A 12067-nucleotide genomic window follows, 5' to 3' on the forward strand; every position below is an offset into this window, starting at 1 on the left:
GAATGGGCTTTCACAGCACAAGACGGGGTCGAGATCTGTAACAGAATTAGCGCGGCTTTGGGGACAGTCCCCTCTAACTCTCACTCAGCGACGCCTGGATAATTAATTCTGGGAGGTACACTTTTCCAGATTCTGTTGCCGTCGCCTAAAGAAGACCAAGCTCGAAACTGGCACCGACGGCATTTGAAATGGTGTCGTCCACTCGTGAGCGTCTGGGGGCTGTGAAACCGCCAGGCAGTGTTCATTCCGTCACCCACGGAGCCAAAGCTCATTATACCCAGCGGCACGGGCGGCGGACGGGGGAGGGTAGACGCGCCCGGCGGCTTAAAATAGTCTCGGCCAAAGCAAAATTTCAGCTCCCAAATCCATCCTTACCTAAGGGGAAAATCTCCCACGATTTTTCATTTTAGTTCGAGGGGCTGTGACTTTATAAATCATGAGAACCGATCTCTGTCTAGCGCTCTGCAGGTTGCAGAGTATCTTTTGAATCTGTTCTCCCCTTTCGATTTCGAAAGAACTTTATGAAATATTGATTACGGTTTTAGTGGTGACTTCTACTTATCGGGAACCCAGGGCACGTGCGCACTACGCATGTTATATCGATGCATCTCGACAAACGAAGGAGGTGAATGTCCTGATCCTTGTACATGGAGGAAACCGAGGCACAGAGAACTCAAGCAGCTTTTCTGAGGACGCACAGCGAGCGGATAAGAGGCGATGCAGGACTAGAACCCGGGTTGTGGGCCCCGTGGCCCATGGTCTCCTTGAGACACGGTTATAACCCACTTTACAGACAGAGAGACCAAAGCCCCGAGCGTAAAGCCAATCGCCAAGCTGTCAGCACAGGATTCAGTAAGATCCGTCCCAAAGCCGATGTCCTGCCCATTTTTCCTACAGGTGTAATGGTTTATATTTGTTTGAACCTCACCGATCCGAAGGGGACAGTGGTGGAGACTGGGTGGAAAGCAATCAGGGAGCTGAGCGGGGAAGGGGTTCAGCTTGTGCCCGCTCGGCTCACAGAGAGGCACCCGCACCTCAGCAAGAGTCCCCGGGAGGATCCACGCAGAGGGTTCTGGGGAGAAGGTCTGCTTGAATTTCGGGCCTCGGGGAGCCACGCCCATCCTCCTCGCAGGGTGGGGCTGGGCTCAGACCTCACAGCCGCTGGAGCTAACACAAGATCAGTGGAAAATACTGAGCCATTCTGAAGACACGAGGCCGAGTCGGGGTGGGGTGTGGGGTGGGGTGTGGGGTGGGGTGCGAAGCTCAGGCCCGAAGACACAGACAGGCAGCGGGACAGGTCCGGCTGTCGAGGAGGTAGTTTGCCCTCAGGAACCCGGAGAGGTGTGCTTTGGATGTTGCGCGGAGCCCTGAGCAGCTCGCTGCCGGGCCAGGCCCCGCTCTGCAGCCCAGCCTCCCCCTGCTGTGGCCAGACAAGGATGCAAGCCCAGCACCCCCTAACTGCGCTCCTCTGGGCGGCAGCTCCCTCGCTTACCCCTTCTAGCGTGGCACGCGGCAGGCCCCTCCGAGCCCGCGCCCTGCTCTGCAGCCCTGCCTCCTGCCACGGCACCCCGTCCCCCTCCAGGGACGTCGAACCGGGGCCAGGCCGCATCTTTCCTCCCCACTGTGCTCTTCGCTCACGGAGCCCCCGCCAGCCGTGCCCACGCGACCCGGGCCACACCTCCGCGTGTACTGTCCCGAGAGGCCCCCCTGACCCCGCCTCCCCGCCCTGGCCCTCACCGCGCTTCCCTGGGGCGAGCATGGCAAGTCCTTTCTACTGGTCAGGGGCTGGTCAATGAAGGAAGGAGGGAGGGAGGGAGGAAATACAGGAGGGGAGGAATGGAGAGAGAGGCCGTCCGGAGGTGACTGGAAGACAACAGTAACTGGGACCTGGCTTTCTCACACCTAGAAGTCTGCTAGTTTCTCCTGTCTGCGAACACTCCTGTTTCTTGGGGTAACCTTTCATACACCCTGGCCAGCTGTAGGAGCCAAAGCCTGCAGGAAAACAAGGGGCTTAGCCCATCCCGTGGTGCAGAGTTCGAGTGGCAAGGCTTCCGTCCGGGCCGGCTTCCTCCCAGCCTGGGGACCCCGGCGAGCCCCTCACCTCTCCTGGCTTCCATTTCGTCGCCATGAAACTGATACAGGAAAACAGCACCGGGCATGAGCTGCTAACCCCCAGAGCTGCCACCAGGTGTATACATATACACACACCTACCTTCACCGATCCACGCCGCACACCTAAGGAGTACGGATAAAATCCTGCCTCTGTAAAACGGAATTAGTGAAGTTAACTGATTTGCCCAAAATGACAAGGCCGCTGAGGGACAACGCAGCAGAAATTCAAACGCAAGCCTTTCTGATTTCCGAGCCCAACCTCTGACCACCTTGCTACGCCGGAAGTCGTCTTCGGAGTTCGCGAGAGAACGGCAGCGCAGGATCCGTGAGCCGAGTGCCGGCGCGCGGCTGCCCGGGGGCGGCGCCGGCAGCGCTAGGAGCCGCAGACGTAACAGCAGCCACGGGGACGTTTGCTCCGCGCCAGGCCGTTCCCTCCCACAGCACGTCTCGTACATTCCTCGCCGCGGGTCTTCGAGGCCAGCGCGTCACGCCGCGGGACTGAGGCTTAAAAAGGTAATGAATTGTTCACAGTCAAAGAACAAGGAGATGGCAAAGCCACAGCTCGACCCCGGGCCGTCCTCCTCAAAGGTCAACACCGAACCTCTCTCTGCACAGTTCCAGCTGGTCTCTGAGACGAAGCTACAGAGACAAATGGCAGGAAGGAAACACCCAGGCACTTTTACGAGTTATGATTATAAAGTTATTTTTAAAAGGCGACGTATACCCAGCGTGTGTACAGGGTGATACCTTCGCCCAGGGAATCAAGTGCCAAGCATTTAAATGGCTTCTGACAGCCAGAAGGTGACTGAGGCACTTGGACGTTAATGTTTGCGACAGATGGAGAAAAGGCATTTTGTCAAGTCTGCAGGAACCCGGAGGGAAAACCAAGCAGGAGGGCAAGCTCGGCTCTCGAGGGGCAGAGCCAAGGCCCTGTCCCCCCCTGCTGCCCACGCTGTGCTGGGGAGGTCCTCTGTGTTGGCAGGCTCCCCACGGATGCAGGCCGGCAGCTAAAAGCGAGCGGCATACCGCTCGGCCTCATGGCGAGCAACGTTGGCATATGACCGGAGAAGGGGCCTTGAGAGCCGGTGGCGGCCTCCATTCCTGTCCCTCTTCAGCCAGTGGAGGCTAGTGGTGCAGAGGCTTTGGAGACAAACGGCCTGAACCCCGGCTCCCAAGCAGTGAGTGACACGCGGCAAGTCAGGTGTCCTCTCTGAACCCCGGTCACTCCTTCATAAAAGGGGCTCAGTCATCCCTCCCTGGTGCGGGGATTTTTTGAGCACTGTCGAGAACATCATGGAAAGTGTTTGGAGCGCAGCAGGCACCCACTGCCCGCTGGTACCTTCCTTCTCTCCTCCATGTGTAGGCACAGTCAGTGGGTGATTTAAGTTCACAAATAAAAATCCACCAAGGTCCTACCTTCCTACAGGGCAGCTAGGCAGCACATAGAAACATACTTCTATTTAGAATGCAAGGTGGGCCTCCTGCCCCTTGGGTTAAGCGACAATTTGACTCCAAAATGCACAAGCAGCAAAGAAGAAGTAGATGCATTGGACCTCAGTGAAATTCAAAACTTTTATGCTGCAAAAGGTACTGTCAAGAAAGTGAAAAGAGAAGCCACAGAATGGGAGAAAATGTTTACAGATCCTATATCTGATAAGGGACTTGTATCCAGAGTATACGAAGAACGTTTAGAACTCAGTAACAAAAGACAGCATCATTTAAAGATGGAGAAAGGATCTGAGTAGATATTTCTCCAGAGAAGATGCACGAATGGCCCATCAGCCCATGAAAAGATGCTGAACACCGTTAGACATTAGGAAAATGCAAATCGGAATCACAATGAGATACCACTTCGTTACCCACTAGGATTGCTATAATGACGATTTCTTTTAAAAAAGCCATCATAAGTGTTGGCGGCGATGTGGAGAGCTTGGAGCCTTCATACATTGCCTGTGAGAGTGTAAAATGATGCTTCTGCTTTAGAACTCATTTTGGCGTCTTCTCAAAAGGTTAAGTGTAGTGTTCCCATGGGACCCGGCAACCTCACTCCTGGGTATATAACCAAGAGAAAGGCAAAACACGCATCCACGCACGAAAAATAGAGCATGAGTGTTCAGAACAAAACTCTTCGTAATCGCCAGAAATGGAAACAGCCCAAATGTCCATCAGCCGATGAATAAACACAATACCGCATATCCATACAATGGAATATTCTCCAACAATGAAAAGGAATGGCGTATCAACGCATGTTATAACGGGTGAAGCCAGAGACGCCAGACGCACAAGGCCACTTGTTATGTGATTCCATTTAGATAAAATGTTCAGAACAGGCAGCTCGATAGAGACAGAATGTAGATTCGTGGTTGTCTGGGGTGGCAGCAGGGGTGGGGAATGGGGAGTGACTGCTAACGGGTATTTGGTTTCTTTGTGGGGTGATGAAATGTTCTAAAATTAGGTTGTGGTGATGGGTGCCGATGACTATGACTAAAAGCCATCGAACTGCGTGCTTTATTTAAATGAGTCAACTGTGCAATATGTGGGTTATATCTCCATAAGATCATTTTTTAAAAAGTTCACTAGTGAGCCCAAGAAACATAGCTTAGAATACTATGTCAATGTTCGTCATACATATAGAAAACGATAATATTTTCCTTTGGTACAAGTTTTCACATAGTATCTGTTTAAAGCCCATGACAAGATGCTCAACATCATTAGACATTAGGAAAATGCAAATCATTTAAAATGACGTACCACTTCGTGGAAAACTAATATGTGTTATGCAAATGGCTCATTCGATACATTATTATGATGTCTTGAAAAAAAAAAAAACTGTACCTTCTGGCCTTAGACATAGTCTCGGAAATGTATAGGTGTCAGCACAAAATGTTATTCACCGTGGACAGTTAGGTGGAAGAGACAGGGGTAAAACCAGTGTGATCTCACTTATTTCCTACATGTGAACACACACACACACACGCACGCGCACACACACACACACGCACACACACACACACCGAAGAGACATGCCGGGAGGCTAGCGTTATTCAACAGTCCTCCTTGATTGGGAGGTTTATGTATAATTTTAATCTTCTTCGCCTTGCTCACCTGCATTTTCTATCATGGATTTTTGTTGTTCTTTTTGCTTTAAAAGCCGTAAACGTTGCTCTGCTTCCCCTTTCGATAAGCGAGGGTAACACAGATGGAGGGAGAAGGACATTTCGCAGGCTTTTTCTGGGGTGTGAAGAGGAGCGCCCCTCCGGCCGGCCTGCGAGGACCGTCAGGCTCGCTGCTGGGACCACCGGGCTCAGTCGGGACCACCTCCCTCCTTCCCCGGGGGTCTTCCTTTGTCCCACCTCTCATTCCTCCTGAAAAGTCGTCTTCAAAGGTCTCGGCTGCGCCGCTGGTCCTCTGACCGGCTTACGGGGTAAGCGAGACGGACTGCTTTCCTCTTGACAAGAGTCAGTTATAGTCCAGTTTGGAATCGGAATTTACAATTCAGTTTGGAATTTTAAATGTAATTACATTTCTTTCTACTTAAAAAAGTTAATAGGAATTTATTGGAGAAAAGTTAGTATAAAGAGCCAATAAAACTCACCCATTGTTCCTTCACCTTGAATCGAAAGGGGACTCTGGGAATTGATAAAGTTGGACCGTCCAAAGGGCCTGGTGGAGTGGGCGGCAGAGGGGAGCTGGTGAGGGGGACAGCGAGCCCGTGAATGTCACACGGCCTCTGCCATCAGTGGGGCAGCCTGGGGTCCCGAGAAAGCCGCAGCGTCGTGCGGTCAGGACCTCTGGGTTCTTAGCCTCTTTACCTGGCAGTAGCAGGTTCCTGGGCTTCGCTGACACTCTTATCTGCGTCTGCCCCGAATTCTTTCTGGGTTCAAGCAGGGAATGCGAAAAGAACGATCAAATAAGTCGTGCGGCTTCTCGGTGAATGATACCGGTTCTTCCGACTTCACAGGGTGGTTGTGGGTATTTAAATGGGAATGTACAAGCCAAAGCTTTAAGTCAAGGGGAAGGTGGTGGAGCTGTAAACGCCTATCAAAGCGACCGAGGGCGGATTCCGCTCTGCCTCCCGTGTGGCTTTTCCGGGCTCCAGACATGACGACGTGCCGCGGTGTGAGCGCGCTCTCCGGGGAGCGCTCCTGCCGCGGGAGAAGCCAGGCCCTCTCAGGCCCCCTGGCTGTCCTGGCCGCCCTCGCAAGGACCTCGTTTACGAGTCTCTGTCCACCGGCCACTCAGGAGCAGGGCGGGACACGGGGGGAGGCGATGGGCGTGGTGGCCGTGCTTTCCGGTTGCAGGTAGGACTGTGCGGGGAAATAGTTCACGCTCTATAATCCCGGAGTGGCTACTTTCAGTCCCAAGACCTGGAACGAACGACCTCCCCACTCTGTGCCTCAGTCTCTCCACCTGTACGCAGGGATCCTCATATTTATAGGGTCGTGTGGGCGCCACATAGGAAAACGTGCATGAATGACCTGGCTCTGGAAAGGCACTCTGCAAATGTTGGATTCTCTTCCACCTCCCCTTAAAAGTTACATAATTTAAAGGCAGAGAGATGGAGCCAGAGAAAGGCGGAGGGGTCCCGAGAGCTCGGAAGGTATCCCACAGCAGGGGGCCAGCGTCCCCACGGGACACCTTGCCCCTGCTCGGTGCTCTGTGCCACGGAGAAACCGGGCTGCCCATTGTCCCCGCAAGCTTGGCTTCCGGCAGTCCGCCATGGCTGAGGAAGAACAAGCCCACGTTTCCGCACGGGGAATTGTCTTCGAAGTTTTAAAGAGAGCATGTGTCCATGGAGTGTGGGCATGCAGCTGCCCTGCTGGCAGGACCGATGAGTAACAGTACTCATCGGGACCATTAATCATTCCTAGTACCAGTACTAGTAATAGTACTGAGAGCAATCGTGATTGGGGAGACACGACGGAAGCCCGGGGAATCTCTGCCCTGCGCCTGGCGCTGCGCCGACCCCTCCCACAGCATCTTTTGCGTACCTCCTGCCGCACGTCTGTGAGGCAGGCACTTCGCCGCTGAGGGGACAGAGGTTTAAAGGAGGGAAGAGTTTTGTGCACACACACGCACTTCTCCGTGACAGAAAGAAGGCGCTCGAGCCTGACCTGTCGCCTATCTCACCTGGGCTGGGATTCGTACCTGGACCTGGTTGTAAGGTCCTTCGAGGGGAGAACGCCCCCTCGGCTGATAGTCAAGTGGCATTAGCAAGGGCTAAACTGCACCCTCTGCTTTCCTCATCCAGATCCCCTGAGCTTTCACCAAGTCACATCCCGTAGCTGCCGGTTCTGGTTCTGACGCAGGAGGAGGAAGAAGGGGGCAGGGAGGGAGGGGAGCAGGAGCAGGAGGAAGTGTTCGCTTACGCCCAGAGGACAGCGGTTCGGGGTGAAAGTTGCATTATCATCCCTTCGACTGAAGTTTTGCCAAAGCTGAAGTGCTACAAATTAGAGTAAAACTCATGCTTTTAGGGATTAGAAAGGGGACTTCAGTGTCGAAAACGTTAAAGAGAATACTGTCAACTTGGATGAAGAGCAGTTAAAAAAAAAAAAAAAAAGACAAGTCTATATCTGCTTTAGAGTTCTCGCTCTTTGCCAGCTTGGTTGCTGGCTAGGATCCCCTAATTCAATTCATCTGTGATATTCTGGCGGCAAGCTGCCAGGCGGGCCCATGCCCAGGAGGGGGTCTGCTGCAGGGCAGCGGAGGGATGCTCTGGTTCACGCCTCGCCCCTCTCCCCTCTGCTGGGCCCCCTATCCCAGACTCCACTGCCCCCCCCCACCTCCACCTCGCCCGGCCACCGCCCCAGCTCCGTCCCGTGCACCACTGTTCAGGGAGGCTGCCGTGTGCAAGCGCGGAGCCCGTCCGGGGGTGAAGACATAGAAGACATGGCCACCCAACCTCTGCCGCGGGGGGTCCCTCTTTAGGAGGCCTCCGTGCTCAGGCGTTTGCTGAGAGTCCGCCGAGGCCTCTGTGCCGTTTCCAGCACTGAGGATATGAAGACGAATGACTCGGTGACATTCCACCACCTCCAAACCGAAAAAACGCCTCCTGCCTCAAAAGCCTCTGCTGCTTCCTCGTTGCCTGTGGGATGCCAGACCCCGCCACCCCCCGCCGCTGGGGTCTGCTGCCCGCTAAATGCGTCTCTTGCTCAGGCTGGATTTAATGCCCTCAACTTCCTTGCGCACTACCCCTCCACGCAGACGCCTCTCTTCACTCGGGGAGATGGATCTGTCTGTCCATCCATCATTCATCCATTCTCAGCCTCGCTCACATAGTCACCGGCTCACTCACTCAGTACAGATTTTTCTGAGTTCCGGACCCTGCGCTGGGCATGCTGGGATGCTCAGACAAGCTCTGCTCCCAAAACCAGCTCCTTTGGGTCACCAGGCCCCTGAACCCACCTGCCATCCCTTCCCCCCGCCCCCCAGGAGAGGTGCCCACCCTCTTCCTCCAGCTATTTCCTCCCATCGAAGTTCCCCCGAGTTCTACTTCCGTGTGCGACTTCCCCCAGGCCACCCTCACGCTCAGCAATTTCTCCCTCCTCTGAATCCTCACAGCGTGGGAAGACCTGGCTCTCTCGTGGCCCCGAAGATGGAAAGAAAGACTCATCTTGAGGCCACTGCTACGTGTGTCCTTCTGGATAGAGAATGGGTTTCAAAACGCAGACGTGAGCGTGAGCCGCCTCCGAGATGGGGATGGCTAGGGACTCGCCACTTGCCAGCCTGGTCTCTGACGAGGGGGTGGTTTATTAAGTGACTTTTTAGGCCACGGTAAAAGGAACTCTCGTGACAATTGTTGCCGTTGTTCATACGCGCAGGGAGCCACTGTGAGGGCTCTGCGTGGATCCGATCCTCACTTCCACGCGGTGCCTGCAGGGCGCCGAGCTGCTCAGACGTCGCCTCTTCCTCCCCATGAGGTGAATGTCGCCGTCCCCCTCACAGACGGGGCGCCGCGTGTGAGGGATGCTGGGAAGGCACCTTCTGCAGACTCGCCTTCCACCCGGCCCCAACTCCTTGGACTCATGATGCCCCTAAGAGAGGCAAACCAGGCCCCTCCTCACTGCTTTTGCAGTCAGTGACTTCTTCATGGGTGACCCGCGCCTGGCTCCTCCTGGGAGACTCCGCAGGGTCCATTTCAAGAAAGTCCGAGTGCGTGTGCGCGTGTGTGTGTGTGTGCGTGTGGCTGTGTGTGCGTATCCGAGTGCGGGTGTGCGTACGTGTGTGTCTGTGTGTGAGTATGTCTTTCTGTCTGTGATCGTCTGTGTGTCTCTATGTGTGCTTGGATAGGGACAAGTCCTAGCTCTGGGGTGGCCAACCGAGGTCGCCTCAATTAGTGTCTTACAATGTTTAAGACACACCACGTTCAGAGGCTCTAGGGAGAAAAAACACTGGTCAGCAGTTGTGGTTTTGCCCTGAGCTATTTTTAAAGTAAAAAAAAAAAAAACCTCATTGCCATTTAATAACTAGGTCAGATTTAGATAAAGCACCAGCTCAAGGCTCAGGGACCGCAGGTGTGACTGGGCAGGCCGACAAAACCCTGCTCCTCCAAACCCTCACGGCGCCTGTGAGCCCCCAAGGCACAGACAGCATGCAAACTTCCCCCACCCCCCATGCATCTTCTCCTGTGGACACCCCGATCTCCTCTGCACCCTCACGATGACTGGGAAGTACGGCTTATCATCCCCTCCCCCCCACAGATGAGAAAATCGAGGTCCCCCAGATGTCAGTCGCAGGCTCAAGGTCACTTCATCAGCCAGTAACAAGGCTGGACTCTGAACTTGGTCCTTCTGCCCCCGAAGCCCCTGCTCTTTGCCCAACTCTGCACGGTGTCCCCGGCCCCCTCATTCTTTGTCTCCAGCCAAGTGCTCTAAAGTGAGGGCCGAGCTTGCTGTTGGCTTGTCTGACCACTGAATGTGCATAAAGGAAAATGTTTTCTCCAGAAAGATCAATGGAAACAAGACACTTCAAAAGGGAAGTTCTCTAGGCCGTCTTGCAATATCGGTATAACGCACGCCTCTGACCACATCCTCGCCATGTCCGGACTCTGACTTTCGTCGCTGTGGACAATGTTGAAACGTTAGGGGAACCCATCCCCAAATCCACATCTCCCCGGAACCCCACTGTGGGCAAAGCTGGGCTCGGGGGCTCCCACCTCAGGTCCCACAGTTTGCCAGCTCAGTTTGCAATTCAGAACAGGGGGCTTTGACTTTGAAGACTGTGAGCGTGTGTGTGCGCGCATGCTTGTGTGTGTGTGTGTGTGCGCGCGCGCGCGCGCTGCCTCTGGAGACAAAGCACAGCCGGTGGTTCTCAGGCCAGCCCTGCCGTCCTTGGAAACAAGGACGCCGCACTAAGGCTAAAGCTCCCTGACCCTGTTTGCCATCACCACTGCTGCATTCCCGGGCCTGGGGCGGCTGAGCATTTTGTCTTCCCTGCTGCTTGTTCCCATCACGAGCCCGGGACCCTCCTAGTTCACAGGTGCAGAGCAGGGACCCTCGCAGCACACCTGGCTGTCGACGGGACTGACCCTGAGCTTGACTAAACGGGTCGAGGACAGGAAACACTGTCATGTCATGAACGCTGCCCGCGCTGTCTTGAGTCTGCGGACCCGGCCGCCGGCCCTGTTCTGAGCAGCCCGGAGCTCCCGGACGCCCTGTGCCTGTGCCAGGATCACCCCCTCCATGCTTCCCTCCCTCTCCCTCGGTTTGGCTTCAGGCTGCCCAGCGCCTCCTCTGACTCTGGCCACAGGGTCCCTCCTCGGACCTGCCAACCAAGTAGAAATCACAGAGATGACAGCGCTTTCACCGACAGCCGACCGGGCGTACGTGAAAGGTCGACTCGTGGCTACGGACCTGGCCTTGGAGCCTGGCTGCCTGCCCCTGCCTCTCACGAGCCCGAGCCCCCTCATCTAAAAAACAATGAGACGACGATGTCCCCGCGTCACGGGCAGGCGCGAGGCTGAGCGCACGGGGCAGCCGTCCACCCACGGCGATGTCCCCGCGTCACGGGCAGGCGCGAGGCTGAGCGCACGGGGCAGCCGTCCACCCAGGTCGGCGCCCGAGACGCCGTACACGTCCACCCCCGAGGCGCCGCGTGTTGACACTCGTGAAGCCCTCGTGGGGCGCCGGAGGCCGGGTCCAGGGCGCGGAACCTCCGGCCCGGGCCGTGTTCAGCCTCTGTGATTCAGAGCCTCCGCTTCTCGCCCCGACTCTGAAGCACGAAGCCACTGGGACACTCTGGGGGCGCTGCCGGAATGCGCTCGCTTGCCCCAGGAGGCACGGCCAGCTGAACGCTCGGGGGGGCGGGTCTTCCCCTCGGGGCGTCTGTCCGGTGTCTCCCTCACACCGTCCCTAACAGCGCCAAGGACCCCGATGAGGGCGAGCGCCCCACTTTGCAGTTTCCAGAATGCCTCCTCCACCTTACAGCAAGGGCCCCCTGCGCAGCCCGGTGAGAGCGGCTCCCGATTTCTGTCTGAGCAGGCTGGGTCCTGCGTTTCTTGTAATTTCGGTTCCTGGTAGTTTTAGCTCCGGGGGGGGGGGGGGGGCCTAGGCCGGGAACGTCCACCGAGCGGTCAGCCAGATCAGCACGCTCTTCACGCTGCATTGAGAGGGTTCGGCTCGGCTCAGGGTCACGCCGCCTCGCTCCGGAAGTAAAAATGCACACGGCACAGTGTGGGGGTTGAGAGCACGGCCAGAGGTGGGCCGCCCGGATTGGGGTGCCGATTGCCACGCGGCCGGAGGTGGCCCGCCCGGATTGGGGTGCCGATTGTCGCGTGCCAGCTGTGTGATGTCAGATAAGATCGGAGCCACCACGGTGCCTTTTTTTTTCCTCGTGGGCCTTAATTTCCTCCTGAGATATGACTCCCGCCACCCACGTTCTCAGAGAGGACGTGCTATCAGCAACCCGCAGTGCCGACGGAGACTCGCGGTGGCTTTGCCGGTACCGTGGGCTTCCA

General features: G+C 56.0%; 1 protein-coding gene across 1 annotated transcript in view; it reads left to right on the forward strand.

Annotated features, from left to right (window-relative positions):
• The window catches only part of TG (thyroglobulin), a 180582-nt gene that overhangs the window by 138305 nt on the left and 30210 nt on the right, over positions 1-12067 (forward strand). The window lies entirely within an intron of this gene.

Source organism: Rousettus aegyptiacus, unplaced genomic scaffold, assembly GCF_014176215.1.
Source record: "Rousettus aegyptiacus isolate mRouAeg1 unplaced genomic scaffold, mRouAeg1.p scaffold_m13_p_15, whole genome shotgun sequence".
NCBI lineage: Eukaryota > Metazoa > Chordata > Mammalia > Chiroptera > Pteropodidae > Rousettus > Rousettus aegyptiacus.